At 43.9% G+C, this 20533-nt stretch overlaps 3 non-coding genes across 3 annotated transcripts; all 3 read right to left on the reverse strand.

Annotated features, from left to right (window-relative positions):
- Positions 1-19375: 19375 nt before the first annotated feature.
- Positions 19376-19489, reverse strand: LOC140308342 (U5 spliceosomal RNA). The gene has a single exon (XR_011916299.1). It is a non-coding gene; the product is annotated as a U5 spliceosomal RNA (small nuclear RNA).
- Positions 19490-19900: 411 nt separating this feature from the next.
- LOC140307946 (U2 spliceosomal RNA) lies at positions 19901-20091 on the reverse strand. The gene has a single exon (XR_011915964.1). It is a non-coding gene; the product is annotated as a U2 spliceosomal RNA (small nuclear RNA).
- Positions 20092-20399: 308 nt separating this feature from the next.
- LOC140308247 (U5 spliceosomal RNA) lies at positions 20400-20513 on the reverse strand. Its single transcript, XR_011916211.1, has one exon. It is a non-coding gene; the product is annotated as a U5 spliceosomal RNA (small nuclear RNA).
- Between the last annotated feature and the right edge of the window lie 20 nt (positions 20514-20533).

A 20533-nucleotide genomic window follows, 5' to 3' on the forward strand; every position in this document is an offset into this window, starting at 1 on the left:
AACACATTTTTCAGCAACTAGGGTGGGACATTCACGCCTACTCACAGACAAACACCTCCGCTCTCGCATTTGATGGTGTATAGTAGGGCATTCTCACCCTTTCTCATCAGCTTTTTGCAAATTATGATCTGACATTCACACCTACTGCTTTTTACAAACTATGGTCGGACATTCACACCGTCTTACAGTGCAACACCTCCGCTCCCGCTTTTGATGGTGTATAGTCGGGCATTCAAACCTTTCTTACCCGCTTTTTACAAACTTTGGTCGGACATTCAGACCAAAGCCGAAAACCTCCGCCTGTAGCCGAAAACCTCCGCTCCCTCTTTTGATCATACATTGTCGGGCATTCGCACCTTTTCTTACCCGCTTTTTACAAACCATGGTGATACTTTCACACCTTCTTGTAGCCGAACACATCCGTTCCCGCTATTGATTGTGTACAGTCGGATATTTGAACCTTTTCTTACCTTCTTTTTACCAACTATGGTCGGGCATTCACACCTACTTACAGCGGAACACGTCCGGTCTGTCTTTTGATGGTGTATGTTCGGGCATTCGAAGCTTTTCTTACCCGCTTTTTACAAACTATGCTCGGACATTCAAACCTTCTTGTAGCCGAACACATCCACTCCTGCTTTTGATGATGTATGGTTGGGCATTGGAACCTACTTGTTGCCCGCTATTCATTAATTATGGGTGGACATTAAAACCTTGTCGCAGCCAAACACGTCCGCTCCCTGTTTTGATCATGTATGGTTGGACATTCGCACCTTTTCTCACCCGCTTTTTGCAAACAATGTTCAGCAATTCATAGCTTCCTCTCCACCATACTTGTATGGTGGGATATTCACACCCACTTGCATCCGAAGACCTCCGCCCCCACTTTTGTTGATATTGAGTTGGTCATTTGCACCTTACCCGCTTTTGGCAAACTATGGCCTTCTTGCAGCCAAACACCTCTGATCTCGCTTTTGATGATGTAAGGTTGAGCATTCAGACCTTGCTTCACCTGCTTTTCACCAAATATATTCGGTCATTCACACCTTCTTCACACTTCCGCTCCACCTTTTAGTGTTCTATAACACCTTTTTTTCACCGCATTTTATAGATTATGGTTGGAAATTTTCAACCACTCTCATCCGAAGACCTCTCCTCCCGCTTTTGTTAATATATTTGAACTTTAGTCGGACATTCACACCTTCTTGCAGCTGAACCACCTCCGCTCCCTGTTTTGATCATGTATGGTCTTGCAATACTACCTTTTCTTACCCGTTTGTGAGTAATTATGGCTGGACATTCACACCTACTTTCAGCAGAACACCACCTCTCTCGCTTTTGATGATGTATGGACCGGCATTCTTACCTTTTCTAACACATTTTTCAGCAATTATGGTCGGAGATTCACACCTACTCACAGCCGAACAACTCCGCTCCCGCATTTGATGGTGTATAGTCGGGCATTCTCACCCTTTCTCATCAGCTTTTTGCAAATTATGATCTGACATTCACACCTATTTGCAGTCGAACAGTTCTGCTCCCGCTTTTGATTATGTTTGGTTGGATATTCGAACCTTTTTTAACTGCTTTTTACAAACTTTGGTTTGCTCATCCACAGCTGCTTTTGATGATGTATGGATGGGCATTCGCACATTTTTTTTACCCATTTTTCAGTAATTATGGGTGGACATTCACACCTTCTTGCAGCTGAACACCTCCTCTCCCACTTATTATCATGTGCGGTTTGATTTTCGAAATTTTTACATTCATGTTTTCTAGCAATTATTGATGGACATTCACACCTTCTTGCAGCTGAACACCTCCGCTCCCGCTTTTGATGGTGTATGGTTGGGCATTGGAACCTACTTGTTGCCCGCTATTCATTAATTATGGGTGGACATTAAAACCTTGTCGCAGCCAAACACGTCCGCTCCCTGTTTTGATCATGTATGGTTGGACATTCGCACCTTTTCTCACCCGCTTTTTGCAAACAATGTTCAGCAATTCATAGCTTCCTCTCCACCATACTTGTATGGTGGGATATTCACACCCACTTGCATCCGAAGACCTCCGCCCCCACTTTTGTTGATATTGAGTTGGTCATTTGCACCTTACCCGCTTTTGGCAAACTATGGCCTTCTTGCAGCCAAACACCTCTGATCTCGCTTTTGATGATGTAAGGTTGAGCATTCAGACCTTGCTTCACCTGCTTTTCACCAAATATAGTCGGACATTCACACCTTCTTCACACTTCCGCTCCACCTTTTAGTGTTCTATAACACCTTTTTTTCACCGCATTTTATAGATTATGGTTGGAAATTTTCAACCACTCTCATCCGAAGACCTCTCCTCCCGCTTTTGTTAATATATTTGAACTTTAGTCGGACATTCACACCTTCTTGCAGCTGAACCACCTCCGCTCCCTGTTTTGATCATGTATGGTCTTGCAATACTACCTTTTCTTACCCGTTTGTGAGTAATTATGGCTGGACATTCACACCTACTTTCAGCAGAACACCACCTCTCTCGCTTTTGATGATGTATGGACCGGCATTCTTACCTTTTCTAACACATTTTTCAGCAATTATGGTCGGAGATTCACACCTACTCACAGCCGAACAACTCCGCTCCCGCATTTGATGGTGTATAGTTGGGCATTCTCACCCTTTCTCATCAGCTTTTTGCAAATTATGATCTGACATTCACACCTATTTGCAGTCGAACAGTTCTGCTCCCGCTTTTGATTATGTTTGGTTGGATATTCGAACCTTTTTTAACTGCTTTTTACAAACTTTGGTTTGCTCATCCACAGCTGCTTTTGATGATGTATGGATGGGCATTCGCACATTTTTTTTTACCCATTTTTCAGTAATTATGGGTGGACATTCACACCTTCTTGCAGCTGAACACCTCCTCTCCCACTTATTATCATGTGCGGTTTGATTTTCGAAATTTTTACATTCATGTTTTCTAGCAATTATTGATGGACATTCACACCTTCTTGCAGCTGAACACCTCCGCTCCCGCTTTTGATGGTGTATAGACGGGCTTTCGAGCCTTTTCTTACCCGGTTTTTAGAAATTATGGTTGGACATTCAGACCTTGCAGCCGAACACCTCCGTTCCCTCTTTTGATCATACATTGTCGGGCATTCGCACCTTGTCTTACCCGCTTTTCACAAACTATAGTCAGACATTCACACGTTGCAGCTGAACCACCTCCGCTCCCTATTTTGATCATGTTTAGTCTGGCAATTCTACCTTTTCTTACCCGTTTGTGAGTAATTATGGCTGGACATTTACACCTACTTGCAGTCGAACAGCTCTGCTCCCGCTTTTGATTTTGTTTGGTTGGATATTCGAACCTTTTCTTAACTGCTTTTTACAAACTTTGGTCGGACGTTCACACCTTCTTGCAGCCGAACACCTCCGCTTCCGCTTTTGATCATACATTGTCGGGCATTCGCACCTTTTCTTACCCGATTTTTACAAACCATGGTCGGACTGTCACACCTTCTTGTAGCCGAACACATCCGCTCCCGCTATTGATTGTGTAGAGTCGGGTTTTTTAACCTTGTCTTACCCGCTTTTTACCAACTCTTGTCGGACATTCATACCTTCTTACAGCGGAACACCTCCGCTCCCTCTTTTGATGGTGTATGGTCGGGCATTCTAACCTTTTCTTACCCGCTTTTTACAAACTATGCTCGGACATTCAAACCTTCTTGTAGCCGAACACATCCACTCCTGCTTTTGATGATGTGTGGTTGGGCATTCGAACCCACTTCTTGCCCGCTTTTCATTAATTATGGGTGGACATTCAAACCTTGTCGCAGCCAAACACCTCCGCTCCCTGTTTTGATCATGTATGGTTGGACATTCGCACCTTTTCTCACCCGCTTTTTGCAAACTATGGTCAATAATTCACAGCTTCCTCTCCTCCATACTTGTATGGTGGGATATTCACAGCCACTTGCATCCGAATACCTCCGCCCCCACTTTTGTTGATATAAGGTTGGGCATTCAGACCTTGCTTCACCTGCTTTTCACCAAATATAGTCGGACATTCACAGCTTCTTGCAGCCGAACACTTCCGCTCCACCTTTTAGTGTTCTATAACACCTTTTTTTCACCGCATTTTATAGATTATGGTTGGAAATTCTCAAACACTCTCATCCGAAGACTTCTCCTCTCGCTTTTGTTAATATATTTGAACTTTAGTCGGACATTCACACCTTCTTGCAGCTGAACCACCTCCGCTCCCTGTTTTGATCATGTATGGTCTGGCAATACTACCTTTTCTTACCCGTTTGTGAGTAATTATGGCTGGACATTCACACCTACTTTCAGCAGAACACCACTTCTCTCGCTTTTGATGATGTATGGACCGGCATTCTTACCTTTTCTAACACATTTTTCAGCAATTATGGTCGGAGATTCACACCTACTCACAGACGAAAAACTCCGCTCCCGCATTTGATGGTGTATAGTTGGGCATTCTCACCCTTTCTCATCAGCTTTTTGCAAATTATGATCTGACATCCACACCTACTTGCAGTCGAACAGTTCTGCTCCCGCTTTTGATTATGTTTGGTTGGATATTCAAACCTTTTCTTAACTGCTTTTTACAAACTTTGGTTGGACGTTCACACCTTCTTGTAGCCGAACACATCTACAGCTGCTTTTGATGATGTATGGTTGGGCATTCGCACCATTTTTTTCCCCTTTTTTCAGGAATTATGGGTGGATATTCACACCTTCTTGCAGCTGAACACCTCCTCTCCCACTTATGATCATGTGCGGTTTGATTTTCGAAATTTTTACTTTCATGTTTTCTAGCAATTATTGATGGACATTCAGACCTTCTTGCAGCTGAACACCTCCGCTCCCGCTTTTGATCATACATTGTCGGGCATTCGCACCTTGTCTTACCAGATTTTTACAAACTTTAGTCGAACATTCACACCTTCTTGCAGCTGAACACCTCCGCTCCCGCTTTTGATGGTGTAAAGTCGGGCTTTCGAGCCTTTTCTTACCCGGTTTTTAGAAATTATGGTTGGACATTCAGACCTTGCAGCCGAACACCTCCGCTCCCTCTTTTGATCATACATGGCAAATGGATTTAATTTTAACAAGTCAGGGGTGAAACTGTTCACCTCCAACATATTTTATTTCCTACGTCATCCATCTGTGCTCGGGGCCAAGGCTGAGATAAACAAGGAGTTATCTCATAGAGAGGAACAAACAAATCCCAGCAGAAACCTTGAGGAGGAACTCCATCTGCCCCCACCCAAGAGGAACTTTGGAAAGGAGAGACATCAGAGGCAAGAAGAGAGGTCTTTATTTGCCCCAAACCCTCTCAACAGCACTAATGACCAGGACCAGGGACCAGGACCAGGACCTTCCCCAGCCCCCCAAACCCCTGACAGGTCATTGTGCTCCTCACCCTCCCTTTCTCCCTCCTCCTCCCCTCACCTGAAATTCACTGAGGAGATGATGGAACGGGTCAATGCTGGCCTTAGATCTACCCCCCAGCCCAATCCCTTTTTATCCCCCATAAACCCCTCACCAAAGCGGCCAAAGGTTCCCCGCCGAGCCCCGCCCCTACTAGAGCAGCCGAAGCGACGGAGCCCAGCCCCACCCCCTTCTGTCCCTTCACGCTGCCACCATGTACTGTCTCCGCAGTCTGATGTGTGATGTGTGAGGGGTCCAGGCTGTGTGAATTCTGACAGTCGTGACTTTTCCCAGGACAAGCTGGGACCCTGTTTATTAGAAGATCTTAAAATTTCTGTACTTTTAGGTGACAGAAGGAGAAATGTGACCCAGTCAAAACACAGAGAGTTGCACTCAAAAAGATCTTTAAATAAAGTAAACATACCTTGTGTGCCACAGACTGCACCCAAACACGAGGGGGCAAATAATACCTCTAAAACACTTAAGTTGGCTTTATTAAATGTTAGGTCTTTAGCTGGGAAAACATTCTTAATTGATGATTTTATCACTGAGCACCCCCTGGATTTTATGTTTTTAACTGAAACTTGGTTGGAACAAAATAACAGTGCTGCTGTTCTTATTGAGTCAACCCCTCCTGGTTACAGTTTTATCAGCGAGGCCAGAGTGAGCAGGACAGGAGGAGGGGTCGCAGTCTTATTCAATGAATCCTTTCAATGTAAGCAGTTATCTCCTGGAAGTTTTCAGTACTTTGAATATATGGCTATACAGGTGAAGGCCTCACCCAGTGTCCTGTTTCTGAATATTTACAGGCCCCCTAAATACTGTTCAGATTTTTCTGAAGACCTCAGTGAACTGCTGTCTATGATCTGTGTTGATTTTGACTGTATAATTATTGTTGGTGATTTTAACATCCATATGGACAATCCTCAGGACAGAGGGACTAAAGACCTGAGTAACACTCTGGACAACTTTGGGCTGACTCAGCATATAACAGAGCCCACGCACAATAGGGGGCACACTCTAGACTTAGTGATCTCCAAGGGTCTAAGCATTTCAAAGATTACTGTGTCTGATGTGGGCCTGTCTGACCATTCCTGTGTTTTCTTTGAGAGTACGATTTCAGTGCACACAAATGTCTCAACAGCAGTGATCTCAAAACTGAAAACAGTAGTAAGATCTTTAACCAGGTTTTCTCCTTAACACCTGCCCTGTCCGGGGGTTCAGTCAGTGAGCTCGTCAGTAGCTTTAATACTAAAATGTTAAATGTTATGGATACTATTGCTCCCATTAAGGTGAAGGTTATCTCTGGAAGGAAGAAGTCTCCATGGCGAAATTCCACACTGGTGAAAAATGGGAAAAGAGAGTGTCGGAAAGCTGAGCGCAGATGGAGAAAAACAAATCTCCAGGTTCATTATGACATCTATAAAGAGAAACTTCACTCTTATAATTTACAACTGAGGAATGCAAGGAAATCCTACTTCCCTGACATCATCACCAAAAACAGTCATAATGCTCGGGCCTTATTTGCTACAGTTGACAGGCTAACAAACCCTCCTGTGTCAGTGGCAAATGAACTCCATTCCACCATGGCCTGCAATGACTTTGCCAAATTCTTCATAGACAAAGTCCAAAATATTAGACAAGCAGTTGGTACATCAGCAGCAGGTTCAGCATATGTACTGTGTCCACCGAAAACCGGTTTAAACACCATGACACTATTTCAACCCATTAACAGTAAAGACCTGGAGGACATCTTACGTCACCTGAAGTCCTCCTCTTGCTGTTTAGACATCCTACCAACAGGTTTTGTCAAAGGGGTCTCAAAGACTTTGGAGTCAGACCTGTTACTGATTGTGAACCTGTCCTTAACGTCAGGTGTGTTTCCAGAGCCACTAAAAACAGCTGTAATTAAACCTCTGCTGAAAAAGGACAATCTTGATAAGACGCAAATGAACAACTACAGGCCCATCTCAAATCTCCCATTTTTAAGTAAGATCATTGAAAAAGCGGTTTTTCAACAGCTTAATTACTTTTTAACACAAAATAACTGCTATGATACCTTCCAGTCAGGCTTTAGACAGCACCACAGCACTGAGACTGCTCTGACCAAAGTGTTTAATGACATATGTCTGAATACAGACAGTGGAAAAATGTCAGTCTTAGTTTTACTGGATCTCAGTGCTGCCTTTGATACAGTTGACCACAATATATTACTCAAACAACTGGAGAACTGGGCTGGTCTTTCCGGAACTGTACTAAACTGGTTCAAAACATACTTAGAGAACAGGAAGTACTTTGTGTCAATAGGTAACTTTACATCTGAGCAGACAAGAATCACAAGTTCCCCAAGGTTCCATCCTGGGACCTCTTCTGTTTAACATCTACATGCTCCCACTGGCACAGATTATAAAAAACAACCAAATAAACTACCATAGCTATGCAGATGACACACAGATGTATATAACAATGTCACCAGGAGACAGAGGGCCTGTACAGGCCCTTGGAAAATGCATTGAGGAGATTAATGACTGGATGTGCCACAACTTCCTCCAGCTAAACAAAAACAAAACTGAGGTAATTGTCTTTGGAGCCAAAGATAAACGATTGAAAGTCACCACAGAGCTTCAATCTATAAATCTAAAAACGACCAACCAGGCCAGAAATCTGGGTGTAGTGATGGACTCAGACCTAAATTTGGACAAACACATTAAGGCATTAACAAAGTCAGCCTACTATCACCTTAAGAATATATCAAGGCTAAAAGATCTGATGTCTCAGCAGGACCTGGAAAAACTAGTCCATGCATTCATCTTTAGTAGGCTTGATTATTGTAATAGCATCTTTACAGGTCTGCCTAAAAAGTCAGTTAGACAACTGCAGCTCATCCAGAACTCAGCTGCTCGAGTCCTCACTAAGACCAAAAAAGTGGAGCACATCACAGTCCAGCTCTCAAGTCTTTACACTGGCTGCCTGTCCATCAGAGGATAGACTTTAAAGTTCTGATGCTGGTCTATAAAGCTCTGAATGGTCAAGGACCAAAATACATCAGTGACCTCCTGACCCACTATGAACCTTCCAGACCCCTCAGGTCATCTGGATCCGGTATTTTATCAGTTCCCAGAGTCAAAACCAGACATGGAGAAGCTGCATTCAGCTTCTATGCTCCACATGTCTGGAACAAAGTCCCAGAAAGCCTCAGATCAGCTGAAACACTCAGTGTATTTAAGTCCAGGTTGAAGACACATCTATTTTCAGCTGCATTTGAATAAGCTTGAGTTTCAAAACGGAATCATGTTTTAACTATTGATTTTATCTTTCATATATATAATTTTTTCTGATTTTATCTATTGTTCTTATTTCCTTCTTTTGTTTAAATTTTAAATCATGCTTTTTATTTCTTCTGTTTTAATGTCTCTGTGAAGCACTTTGAATCACCTTGTTGTTGAATTGTGCTATACAAATATACTTGCCTTGTCTTGCCTTGCCTTACATTGTCGGGCATTCGCACCTTGTCTTACCCGCTTTTTACAAACTATAGTCAGACATCCACACCTTCTTGCAGCTGAACCACCTCCGCTTACTGTTTTGATCATGTATGGTCTGGCAATACTACCTTTTCTTACCCGTTTGTGAGTAATTATGGCTGGACATTCACACCTACTTTCAGCAGAACACCACCTCTCTCGCTTTTGATGATGTATGGACCGGCATTCTTACCTTTTCTAACACATTTTTCAGCAATTATGTTCGGAGATTCACACCTACTCACAGACGAACAACTCCGCTCCCGCATTTGATGGTGTATAGTCGGGCATTCTCACCCTTTCTCATCAGCTTTTTGCAAATTATGATCTGACATCCACACCTACTTGCAGTCGAACAGTTCTGCTCCCGCTTTTGATTATGTTTGGTTGGATATTCGAACCTTTTCTCAACTGCTTTTTACAAACTTTGGTTGGACGTTCACACCTTCTTGTAGCCGAACACATCCACAGCTGCTTTTGATGATGTATGGTTGGGCATTCGCACCTTTTTTTTACCCATTTTTCAGGAATTATGGGTGGATATTCACACCTTCTTGCAGCTGAACACCTCCTCTCCCACTTATGATCATGTGCGGTTTGATTTTAGAAATTTTTACTTTCATGTTTTCTAGCAATTATTGATGGACATTCAGACCTTCTTTGCAGCTGAACACCTCCGCTCCCGCTTTTGATCATACATTGTCGGGCATTCATAACTTGTCTTACCAGATTTTTACAAACTTTAGTCGAACATTCACACCTTCTTGCAGCTGAACACCTCCGCTCCCGCTTTTGATGGTGTAAAGTCGGGCTTTCGAGCCTTTTCTTACCCGGTTTTTAGAAATTATGGTTGGATATTCAGACCTTGCAGCCGAACACCTCCGCTCCCTCTTTTGATCATACATTGTCGGGCATTCGCACCTTGTCTTACCCGCTTTTTACAAACTATAGTCAGACATTCACACGTTGCAGCTGAACCACCTCCGCTCCCTGTTTTGATCATGTATGGAGTGGCAATACTACCTTTTCTTACCCATTTGTGAGTAATTATGGCTGGACATTCACACCTACTTGCAGTCGAACAGCTCTGCTCCTGCTTTTGATTTTGTTTGGTTGGATATTCGAACCTTTTCTTAACTGCTTTTTACAAACTTTGGTCGGACGTTCACACCTTCTTGCAACCGAACACCTCCGCTTCCGCTTTTGATTGTGTACAGTCGTGTAGTTTAACCTTTTCTTACCCGTTTTTTACAAACCATGGTCGGACTTTCACACCTTCTTGTAGCCGAACAACTCCACTCCCGCTATTGATTGTGTACAGTCGTGTAGTTTAACCTTTTCTTACCCGCTTTTTACCAACTATGGTCGGACATTCACACCGTCTACAGCGGAACACCTCCGCTTCCGCTTTTGATGGTGTATAGTCGGGCATTCGAACCTTTTCTTACCCGCTTTTTACAAACTATGGTCGGACATTCAAACCTTCTTGTAGCCGAAAAGCTCCGCTCCCTCTTTTGATCATACATTGTCGGGCATTTGCACCTTTTCTTACCCGCTTTTTACAAACCATGGTCGGACTGTCACACCTTCTTGTAGCCGAACACATCTGCTCCCGCTATTGATTGTGTACAGTCGGGTTTTTTTAACCTTTTCTTACCCGCTTTTTACCAACTCTGGTCGGACATTCACACCTTCTTACAGCGGAACACCTCCGCTCCCTCTTTTGATGGTGTATGTTCGGGCATTCGAACCTTTTCTTACCCGCTTTTTACAAACTATGCTCGGACATTCAAACCTTCTTATAGCCGAACACATCCACTCCTGCTTTTGATGATGTGTGGTTGGGCATTCGAACCCACTTCTTGCCCGCTTTTCATTAATTATGGGTGGACATTCACACCTTGTCGCAGCCAAACACCTCCGCTCCCTGTTTTGATCACGTATGGTTGGACATTCGCACCTTTTCTCACCCGCTTTTTGCAAACTATGGTCAGCAATTCACAGCTTCCTCTCCACCATACTTGTATGGTGGGATATTCACACCCACTTGCATCCGAAGACCTCCGCCCCCACTTTTGTTGATATTTAGTCGGTCATTCGCACCTTACCCGCTTTTGGCAAACTATGGCCTTCTTGCAGCCAAACACCTCTGATCTCGCTTTTGATGATGTAAGGTTGGGCATTCAGACCTTGCTTCCCCTGCTTTTCACCAAATATAGTCGGACATTCACACCTTCTTGCAGCCGAACACTTCCGCTCCACCTTTTAGTGTTCTATCACACCTTTTTTTCACCGCATTTTATAGATTATGGTTGGAAATTCTCAACCACTCTCATCCGAAGACCTCTCCTCCCGCTTTTGTTAATATATTTGAACTTTAGTCGGACATTCACACCTTCTTGCAGCTGAACCACCTCCGCTCCCTGTTTTGATCATGTATGGTCTGGCAATACTACTTTTTCTTACCCGTTTGTGAGTAATTATGGCTGGACATTCACACCTACTTTCAGCAGAACACCACCTCTCTCGCTTTTGATGATGTATGGACCGGCATTCTTACCTTTTCTAACACATTTTTCAGCAATTATGGTCGGAGATTCACACCTACTCACAGACAAACAACTCCGCTCCCGCATTTGATGGTGTATAGTCGGGCATTCTCACCCTTTCTCATCAGCTTTTTGCAAATTATGATCTCACATTAACACCTGCTTTTGATGATGTATGGTTGGGTATTCGCACCTTTTTTTTACCCATTTTTCAGCAATTATGGGTGGACATTCACACCTTCTTGCAGCTGAACACCTCCTCTCCCACTTATGATCATGTGCGGTTTGATTTTCGAAATTTTTACTTTATTTTTTTCTAGCAATTATTGATGGACATTCAGACCTTCTTGCAGCTGAACACCTCCGCTCCCGCTTTTGATCATACATTGTCGGGCATTCGCACCTTGTCTTACCAGATTTTTACAAACTTTAGTCGAACATTCACACCTTCTTGCAGCTGAACACCTCCGCTCCCTCTTTTAATTATACATTGTCGGGCATTCGCACCTTGTCTTACCCGCTTTTTACAAACTATAGTCAGACATTCACACGTTGCAGCTGAACCACCTCCGCTCCCTGTTTTGATCATGTATGGTCTGGCAATACTACCTTTTCTTACCCGTTTGTGAGTAATTATGGCTGGACATTCACACCTACTTTCAGCAGAACACCACCTCTCTCGCTTTTGATGATGTATGGACCGGCATTCTTACCTTTTCTAACACATTTTTCAGCAATTATGGTCGCAGATTCACACCTAATCACAGACAAACAACTCCGCTCCCGCATTTGATGGTGTATAGTCGGGCATTCTCACCCTTTCTCATCAGCTTTTTGCAAATTATGATCTGACATCCACACCTACTTGCAGTCGAAGAGTTCTGCTCCCGCTTTTGATTATGTTTGGTTGGATATTCGAACCTTTTCTTAACTGCTTTTTACAAACTTTGGTTGGACGTTCACACCTTCTTGTAGCCGAACACATCCACAGCTGCTTTTGATGATGTATGGTTGGGCATTCGCACCTTTTTTTTACCCATTTTTCAGGAATTTGGGGTGGATATTCACACCTTCTTGCAGCTGAACGCCTCCTCTCCCACTTATGATCATGTGTGGTTTGATTTTAGAAATTTTTACTTTCATGTTTTCTAGCAATTATTGATGGACATTCAGACCTGCTTGCAGATGAACACCTCCGCTCCCGCTTTTGATCATACATTGTCGGACATTCATACCTTGTCTTACCAGATTTTTACAAACTTTAGTCGAACATTCACACCTTCTTGCAGCTGAACACCTCCGCTCCCGCTTTTGATGGTGTAAAGTCGGGCTTTCGAGCCTTTTCTTACCCGGTTTTTAGAAATTATGGTTGGATATTCAGACCTTGCAGCCGAACACCTCCGCTCCCACTTTTGATCATACATTGTCGGGCATTCGCACCTTGTCTTACCCGCTTTTTACAAACTATAGTCAGACATTCACACGTTGCAGCTGAACCACCTCCGCTCCCTGTTTTGATCATGTATGGAGTGGCAATACTACCTTTTCTTACCCGTTTGTGAGTAATTATGGCTGGACATTCACACCTACTTGCAGTCGAACAGCTCTGCTCCTGCTTTTGATTTTGTTTGGTTGGATATTCGAACCTTTTCTTAACTGCTTTTTACAAACTTTGGTCGGACGTTCACACCTTCTTGCAACCGAACACCTCCGCTTCCGCTTTTGATGGTATATATTCGGGAATTCGAACCTTTTCTTACCCGTTTTTTACAAACCATGGTCGGACTTTCACACCTTCTTGTAGCCGAACAACTCCACTCCCGCTATTGATTGTGTACAGTCGTGTAGTTTAACCTTTTCTTACCCGCTTTTTAACAACTATGGTCGGACATTCACACCGTCTACAGCGGAACACCTCCGCTTCCGCTTTTGATGGTGTATAGTCGGGCATTCGAACCTTTTCTTACCCGCTTTTTACAAACTATGGTCGGACATTCAAACCTTCTTGTAGCCGAAAAGCTCTGCTCCCTCTTTTGATCATACATTGTCGGGCATTTGCACCTTTTCTTACCCGCTTTTTACAAACCATGGTCGGACTGTCACACCTTCTTGTAGCCGAACACATCTGCTCCCGCTATTGATTGTGTACAGTCGGGTTTTTTAACCTTTTCTTACCCGCTTTTTACCAACTCTGGTCGGACATTCACACCTTCTTACAGCGGAACACCTCCGCTCCCTCTTTTGATGGTGTATGTTCGGGCATTCGAACCTTTTCTTACCCGCTTTTTACAAATTATGCTCGGACATTCAAACCTTTTTATAGCCGAACACATCCACTCCTGCTTTTGATGATGAGTGGTTGGGCATTCGAACCTACTTCTTGCCCGCTTTTCATTAATTATGGGTGGACATTCACACCTTGTCGCAGCCAAACACCTCCGCTCCCTGTTTTGATGGTGTATGGTTGGACATTCGCACCTTTTCTCACCCGCTTTTTGCAAACTATGGTCAGCAATTCACAGCTTCCTCTCCACCATACTTGTATGGTGGGATATTCACACCCACTTGCATCCGAAGACCTCCGCCCCCACTTTTGTTGATATTTAGTCGGTCATTCGCACCTTACCCGCTTTTGGCAAACTATGGCCTTCTTGCAGCCAAACACCTCTGATCTCGCTTTTGATGATGTAAGGTTGGGCATTCAGACCTTGCTTCCCCTGCTTTTCACCAAATATAGTCGGACATTCACACCTTCTTGCAGCCGAACACTTCCGCTCCACCTTTTAGTGTTCTATCACACCTTTTTTTCACCGCATTTTATAGATTATGGTTGGAAATTCTCAACCACTCTCATCCGAAGACCTCTCCTCCCGCTTTTGTTAATATATTTGAACTTTAGTCGGACATTCACACCTTCTTGCAGCTGAACCACCTCCGCTCCCTGTTTTGATCATGTATGGTCTGGCAATACTACTTTTTCTTACCCGTTTGTGAGTAATTATGGCTGGACATTCACACCTACTTTCAGCAGAACACCACCTCTCTCGCTTTTGATGATGTATGGACCGGCATTCTTACCTTTTCTAACACATTTTTCAGCAATTATGGTCGGAGATTCACACCTACTCACAGACAAACAACTCCGCTCCCGCATTTGATGGTGTATAGTCGGGCATTCTCACCCTTTCTCATCAGCTTTTTGCAAATTATGATCTCACATTAACACCTGCTTTTGATGATGTATGGTTGGGTATTCGCACCTTTTTTTTACCCATTTTTCAGCAATTATGGGTGGACATTCACACCTTCTTGCAGCTGAACACCTCCTCTCCCACTTATGATCATGTGCGGTTTGATTTTCGAAATTTTTACTTTATTTTTTTCTAGCAATTATTGATGGACATTCAGACCTTCTTGCAGCTGAACACCTCCGCTCCCGCTTTTGATCATACATTGTCGGGCATTCGCACCTTGTCTTACCAGATTTTTACAAACTTTAGTCGAACATTCACACCTTCTTGCAGCTGAACACCTCCGCTCCCTCTTTTGATTATACATTGTCGGGCATTCGCACCTTGTCTTACCCGCTTTTTACAAACTATAGTCAGACATTCACACGTTGCAGCTGAACCACCTCCGCTCCCTGTTTTGATCATGTATGGTCTGGCAATACTACCTTTTCTTACCCGTTTGTGAGTAATTATGGCTGGACATTCACACCTACTTTCAGCAGAACACCACCTCTCTCGCTTTTGATGATGTATGGACCGGCATTCTTACCTTTTCTAACACATTTTTCAGCAATTATGGTCGCAGATTCACACCTAATCACAGACAAACAACTCCGCTCCCGCATTTGATGGTGTATAGTCGGGCATTCTCACCCTTTCTCATCAGCTTTTTGCAAATTATGATCTGACATCCACACCTACTTGCAGTCGAAGAGTTCTGCTCCCGCTTTTGATTATGTTTGGTTGGATATTCGAACCTTTTCTTAACTGCTTTTTACAAACTTTGGTTGGACGTTCACACCTTCTTGTAGCCGAACACATCCACAGCTGCTTTTGATGATGTATGGTTGGGCATTCGCACCTTTTTTTTACCCATTTTTCAGGAATTTGGGGTGGATATTCACACCTTCTTGCAGCTGAACGCCTCCTCTCCCACTTATGATCATGTGTGGTTTGATTTTAGAAATTTTTACTTTCATGTTTTCTAGCAATTATTGATGGACATTCAGACCTGCTTGCAGATGAACACCTCCGCTCCCGCTTTTGATCATACATTGTCGGACATTCATACCTTGTCTTACCAGATTTTTACAAACTTTAGTCGAACATTCACACCTTCTTGCAGCTGAACACCTCCGCTCCCGCTTTTGATGGTGTAAAGTCGGGCTTTCGAGCCTTTTCTTACCCGGTTTTTAGAAATTATGGTTGGATATTCAGACCTTGCAGCCGAACACCTCCGCTCCCACTTTTGATCATACATTGTCGGGCATTCGCACCTTGTCTTACCCGCTTTTTACAAACTATAGTCAGACATTCACACGTTGCAGCTGAACCACCTCCGCTCCCTGTTTTGATCATGTATGGAGTGGCAATACTACCTTTTCTTACCCGTTTGTGAGTAATTATGGCTGGACATTCACACCTACTTGCAGTCGAACAGCTCTGCTCCTGCTTTTGATTTTGTTTGGTTGGATATTCGAACCTTTTCTTAACTGCTTTTTACAAACTTTGGTCGGACGTTCACACCTTCTTGCAACCGAACACCTCCGCTTCCGCTTTTGATGGTATATATTCGGGAATTCGAACCTTTTCTTACCCGTTTTTTACAAACCATGGTCGGACTTTCACACCTTCTTGTAGCCGAACAACTCCACTCCCGCTATTGATTGTGTACAGTCGTGTAGTTTAACCTTTTCTTACCCGCTTTTTAACAACTATGGTCGGACATTCACACCGTCTACAGCGGAACACCTCCGCTTCCGCTTTTGATGGTGTATAGTCGGGCATTCGAACCTTTTCTTACCCGCTTTTTACAAACTATGGTCGGACATTCAAACCTTCTTGTAGCCGAAAAGCTCTGCTCCCTCTTTTGATCATACATTGTCGGGCATTTGCACCTTTTCTTACCCGCTTTTTACAAACCATGGTCGGACTGTCACACCTTCTTGTAGCCGAACACATCTGCTCCCGCTATTGATTGTGTACAGTCGGGTTTTTTAACCTTTTCTTACCCGCTTTTTACCAACTCTGGTCGGACATTCACACCTTCTTACAGCGGAACACCTCCGCTCCCTCTTTTGATGGTGTATGTTCGGGCATTCGAACCTTTTCTTACCCGCTTTTTACAAATTATGCTCGGACATTCAAACCTTTTTATAGCCGAACACATCCACTCCTGCTTTTGATGATGAGTGGTTGGGCATTCGAACCTACTTCTTGCCCGCTTTTCATTAATTATGGGTGGACATTCACACCTTGTCGCAGCCAAACACCTCCGCTCCCTGTTTTGATGGTGTATGGTTGGACATTCGCACCTTTTCTCACCCGCTTTTTGCAAACTATGGTCAGCAATTCACAGCTTCCTCTCCACCATACTTGTATGGTGGGATATTCACACCCACTTGCATCCGAAGACCTCCGCCCCCACTTTTGTTGATATTTAGTCGGTCATTCGCACCTTACCCGCTTTTGGCAAACTATGGCCTTCTTGCAGCCAAACACCTCTGATCTCACTTTTGATGATGTAAGGTTGGGCATTCAGACCTTGCTTCACATGCTTTTCACCAAATATAGTCGGACATTCACACCTTCTTGCAGCCGAACACTTCCGCTCCACCTTTTAGTGTTCTATCACACCTTTTTTTCACCGCATTTTATAGATTATGGTTGGAAATTCTCAACCAATCTATCCGAAGACCTCTCCTCCCGCTTTTGTTAATATATTTGAACTTTAGTCAGACATTCACACCTTCTTGCAGCTGAACCACCTCCGCTCCCTGTTTTGATCATGTATGGTCTGGCAATACTACTTTTTTTTACCCGTTTGTGAGTAATTATGGCTGGACATTCACACCTACTTTCAGCAGAACACCACCTCTCTCGCTTTTGATGATGTATGGACCGGCATTCTTACCTTTTCTAACACATTTTTCAGCAATTATGGTCGGAGATTCACACCTACTCACAGACAAACAACTCCGCTCCCGCATTTGATGGTGTATAGTCGGGCATTCTCACCCTTTCTCATCAGCTTTTTGCAAATTATGATCTGACATTAACACCTGCTTTTGATGATGTATGGTTGGGTATTCGCACCTTTTTTTTACCCATTTTTAAGGAATTATGGGTGGACATTCACACCTTCTTGCAGCTGAACACCTCCTCTCCCACTTATGATCATACATTGTTGGGCATTCGCACCTTGTCTTACGCGCTTTTTACAAACTTTAGTCAGAAATTCACACCTTGCAGCTGAACCACCTCCGCTCCCTGTTTTGATCATGTATTGTCTGGCAATACTACCATTTCTTACCCGTTTGTGAGTAATCTTCTAAAAGGTCATACCTGTCATTTTTTCCATTGAAACCATAAATATTTAAGAGGTTAAAGTCTTGCCCCATAAAATTCAAGTGTGCTAAAAGTGCCCGTCCGTCTCGCACCAGAACATGCGGATTTTTAATTAGAATGGCCACACCATCATTTTTAATTTGATTTGAGCCACTCCATATCGATAAATTGGGCCACATTTCCTCCCATTGTCTATGGTTTTTCAAAAAAGGTAGTCCACATTCTTGTATTAAAAACACATCTGATTTTATGGAGTCTAAGAAGGATATAATACTCTGGGCTCTTGTCTTTGATTTCACACTTCTCACATTTAGTGTTGAGAAGGTGAGAACCATTAAAAGGATAAAGGAAAGTAGGTATGTCATTTTCGTTTTTCTAAGTTATCAAAACAAATTACACACTCAGGTTATTTCTTGGGAAACTAGCTCTCCTTTTCGGACTCTCGTGTTGGCCTCTGATGCAATGTTGCATTTAACTTTGAGTCCCTGGGGGTTGATTGCAGAGCTAAAGGGAATCAGAGGACAACTCAGATGCCGTCCTCCTCGGCTGTTGACCTTCGGGGAGGTGAGTACCTTCACTAGACTCACCTGTCTGCTCTTCCTCCTCATTTAGCTTAGCTCCACCCTCTGCCTGTGAATTCTCACAGACTTCAGCACTGAGTGGTGAGGCCTCTACAGGCCCCTCTCCTTTTTGCTCCTCACTTCCAATCCAAGCTTTTAGCGGGAAGTTTGAATTTATTGGGTCAACCTCTTCACTTTGTTCACCAACTGCCACCTCTGGTCCTTCTCTTTGTTGGCTTGACTGTGGCTTTACCGTCTTTAATTTGTTGGCAAAAGATTTAGGGCAATCTCAGAAGAGGTGATTTAATTCTCCACAGAGATTACATTTCCTGCCATTTGGACACTCTCCAAAAGTGTCCCCAATTTCTCTGCACTTCCCACATATCACCTTGGTACAAGCCTCAACCAGGTGCCCATGCTCACCACACTTGCGGCAGAGCTTGGGCTGCCCCTGGTACTGGATGTAACCTCGGTTTTCGAGGTGGCCAGAGTGTCACTTTGCATCTCCGCCCACCCGCTGCACTGAGCACTCTTCAGCCCTTTTAAATGGTATAACTTTGCACTCCCGCACGCTCCAGCGAGCACCATTCAAGCAACAACTTTGCACTCCAGCTTCAAACATCGGCACAGTCACAACAAGTAAGGCAACTCTACTCAGAGAAGTCACTCTGCACAGTAACAAGATTTCTTTTGCACAGACAGAAAGGGCTTCACCCGCAAAGGTAAAGCCTGCCAAAAATAGCAACAACTCATTAGTGCTGCTCTCCACGGAAGTCTTTAGTAAAAGGCGAAAGACTTGTACATTATGAAGAGAAACCAGAGTACGATTATCTGTCACTGCGGGAGCAGGGCATCAGGCTAGTTGGCATAGCCACCTTCCCCATGGTGAGCTTTGCTTGGTTGAGACGCTTGCTCCCCCTCCTTGCTCCTCGGCTGACCAAGTAGGAAAAATCGGGCCCTATTCGATGGCTGCCTTGTCTTTTACTCTGTGCAAAAGACAAGGCAGCCACAAACACCACGGGAACACCGTATTGAGGCTTTGTTCTGACTGCTCATTCAGTGTCGCGTTTCTTTCAAGCAATTCTCCCGGTTAGCGCGCACTCGGCTCGCCCCCAGAGCTGTGTTAAAGTCTACTTCGCATTCACTCTCTTTTCTCAGCAGACTAAAAGAAAGTTTCATCTTGGGCTCCCTGAAACTTCCATCCTGCACCACTGTTTGCTTTTTCACAAGAGCAGAGAAGAGCGCACCGTTCCCAGCGGCACTGCAGTACCGGGTCGATGCTTGGAGTGAACGGAGCAAGCTCCTTTTTCAACTCCTATTGCTAAAAATCCATTTAATATGTAGTCCTCGTACAAAGGCCATATCAGATATTAAACTGATAAGAACAGGTACTACACTTGATCTTAGCCAAAAGGCCGAGAAGCGATAACTGTCCACTGGTTCACGTCCGAGGGCCCTTCCTGGCACAATGCACACTTGTAGCGGTGTTCTTTTTATGGCCATAGGTGGCCAGAGTGTCACTTTGCACCTCCGCCCACCCGCTGCACTGAGCACTCTTCAGCCCTTTTAAATGGTATAACTTTGCACTCCCGCACGCTCCAGCAAGCACCATCCAAGCAACAACGTTGCACTCCAGCTTCAAACATCGGCACAGTCGCAACAAGTAAGGCGACTCTACTCAGAGAAGTCACTCTGCACAGTAACAAGATTTCTTTTGCACAGACGGAAAGGGCTTCACCCGCAAAGGTAAAGCCTGCCAAAAATAGAAACAACTCATTAGTGCTGCTTTCCACGGAAGTCTTTAGTAAAAGGCGAAAGACTTGTACGTTATGAAGAGAAACCAGAGTACGATTATCCGTCACTGCGGGA

Source organism: Leuresthes tenuis, unplaced genomic scaffold (assembly GCF_036924035.1).
Source record: "Leuresthes tenuis unplaced genomic scaffold, fLeuTen1.0.hap1 SCAF_5, whole genome shotgun sequence".
Lineage (NCBI taxonomy): Eukaryota > Metazoa > Chordata > Actinopteri > Atheriniformes > Atherinopsidae > Leuresthes > Leuresthes tenuis.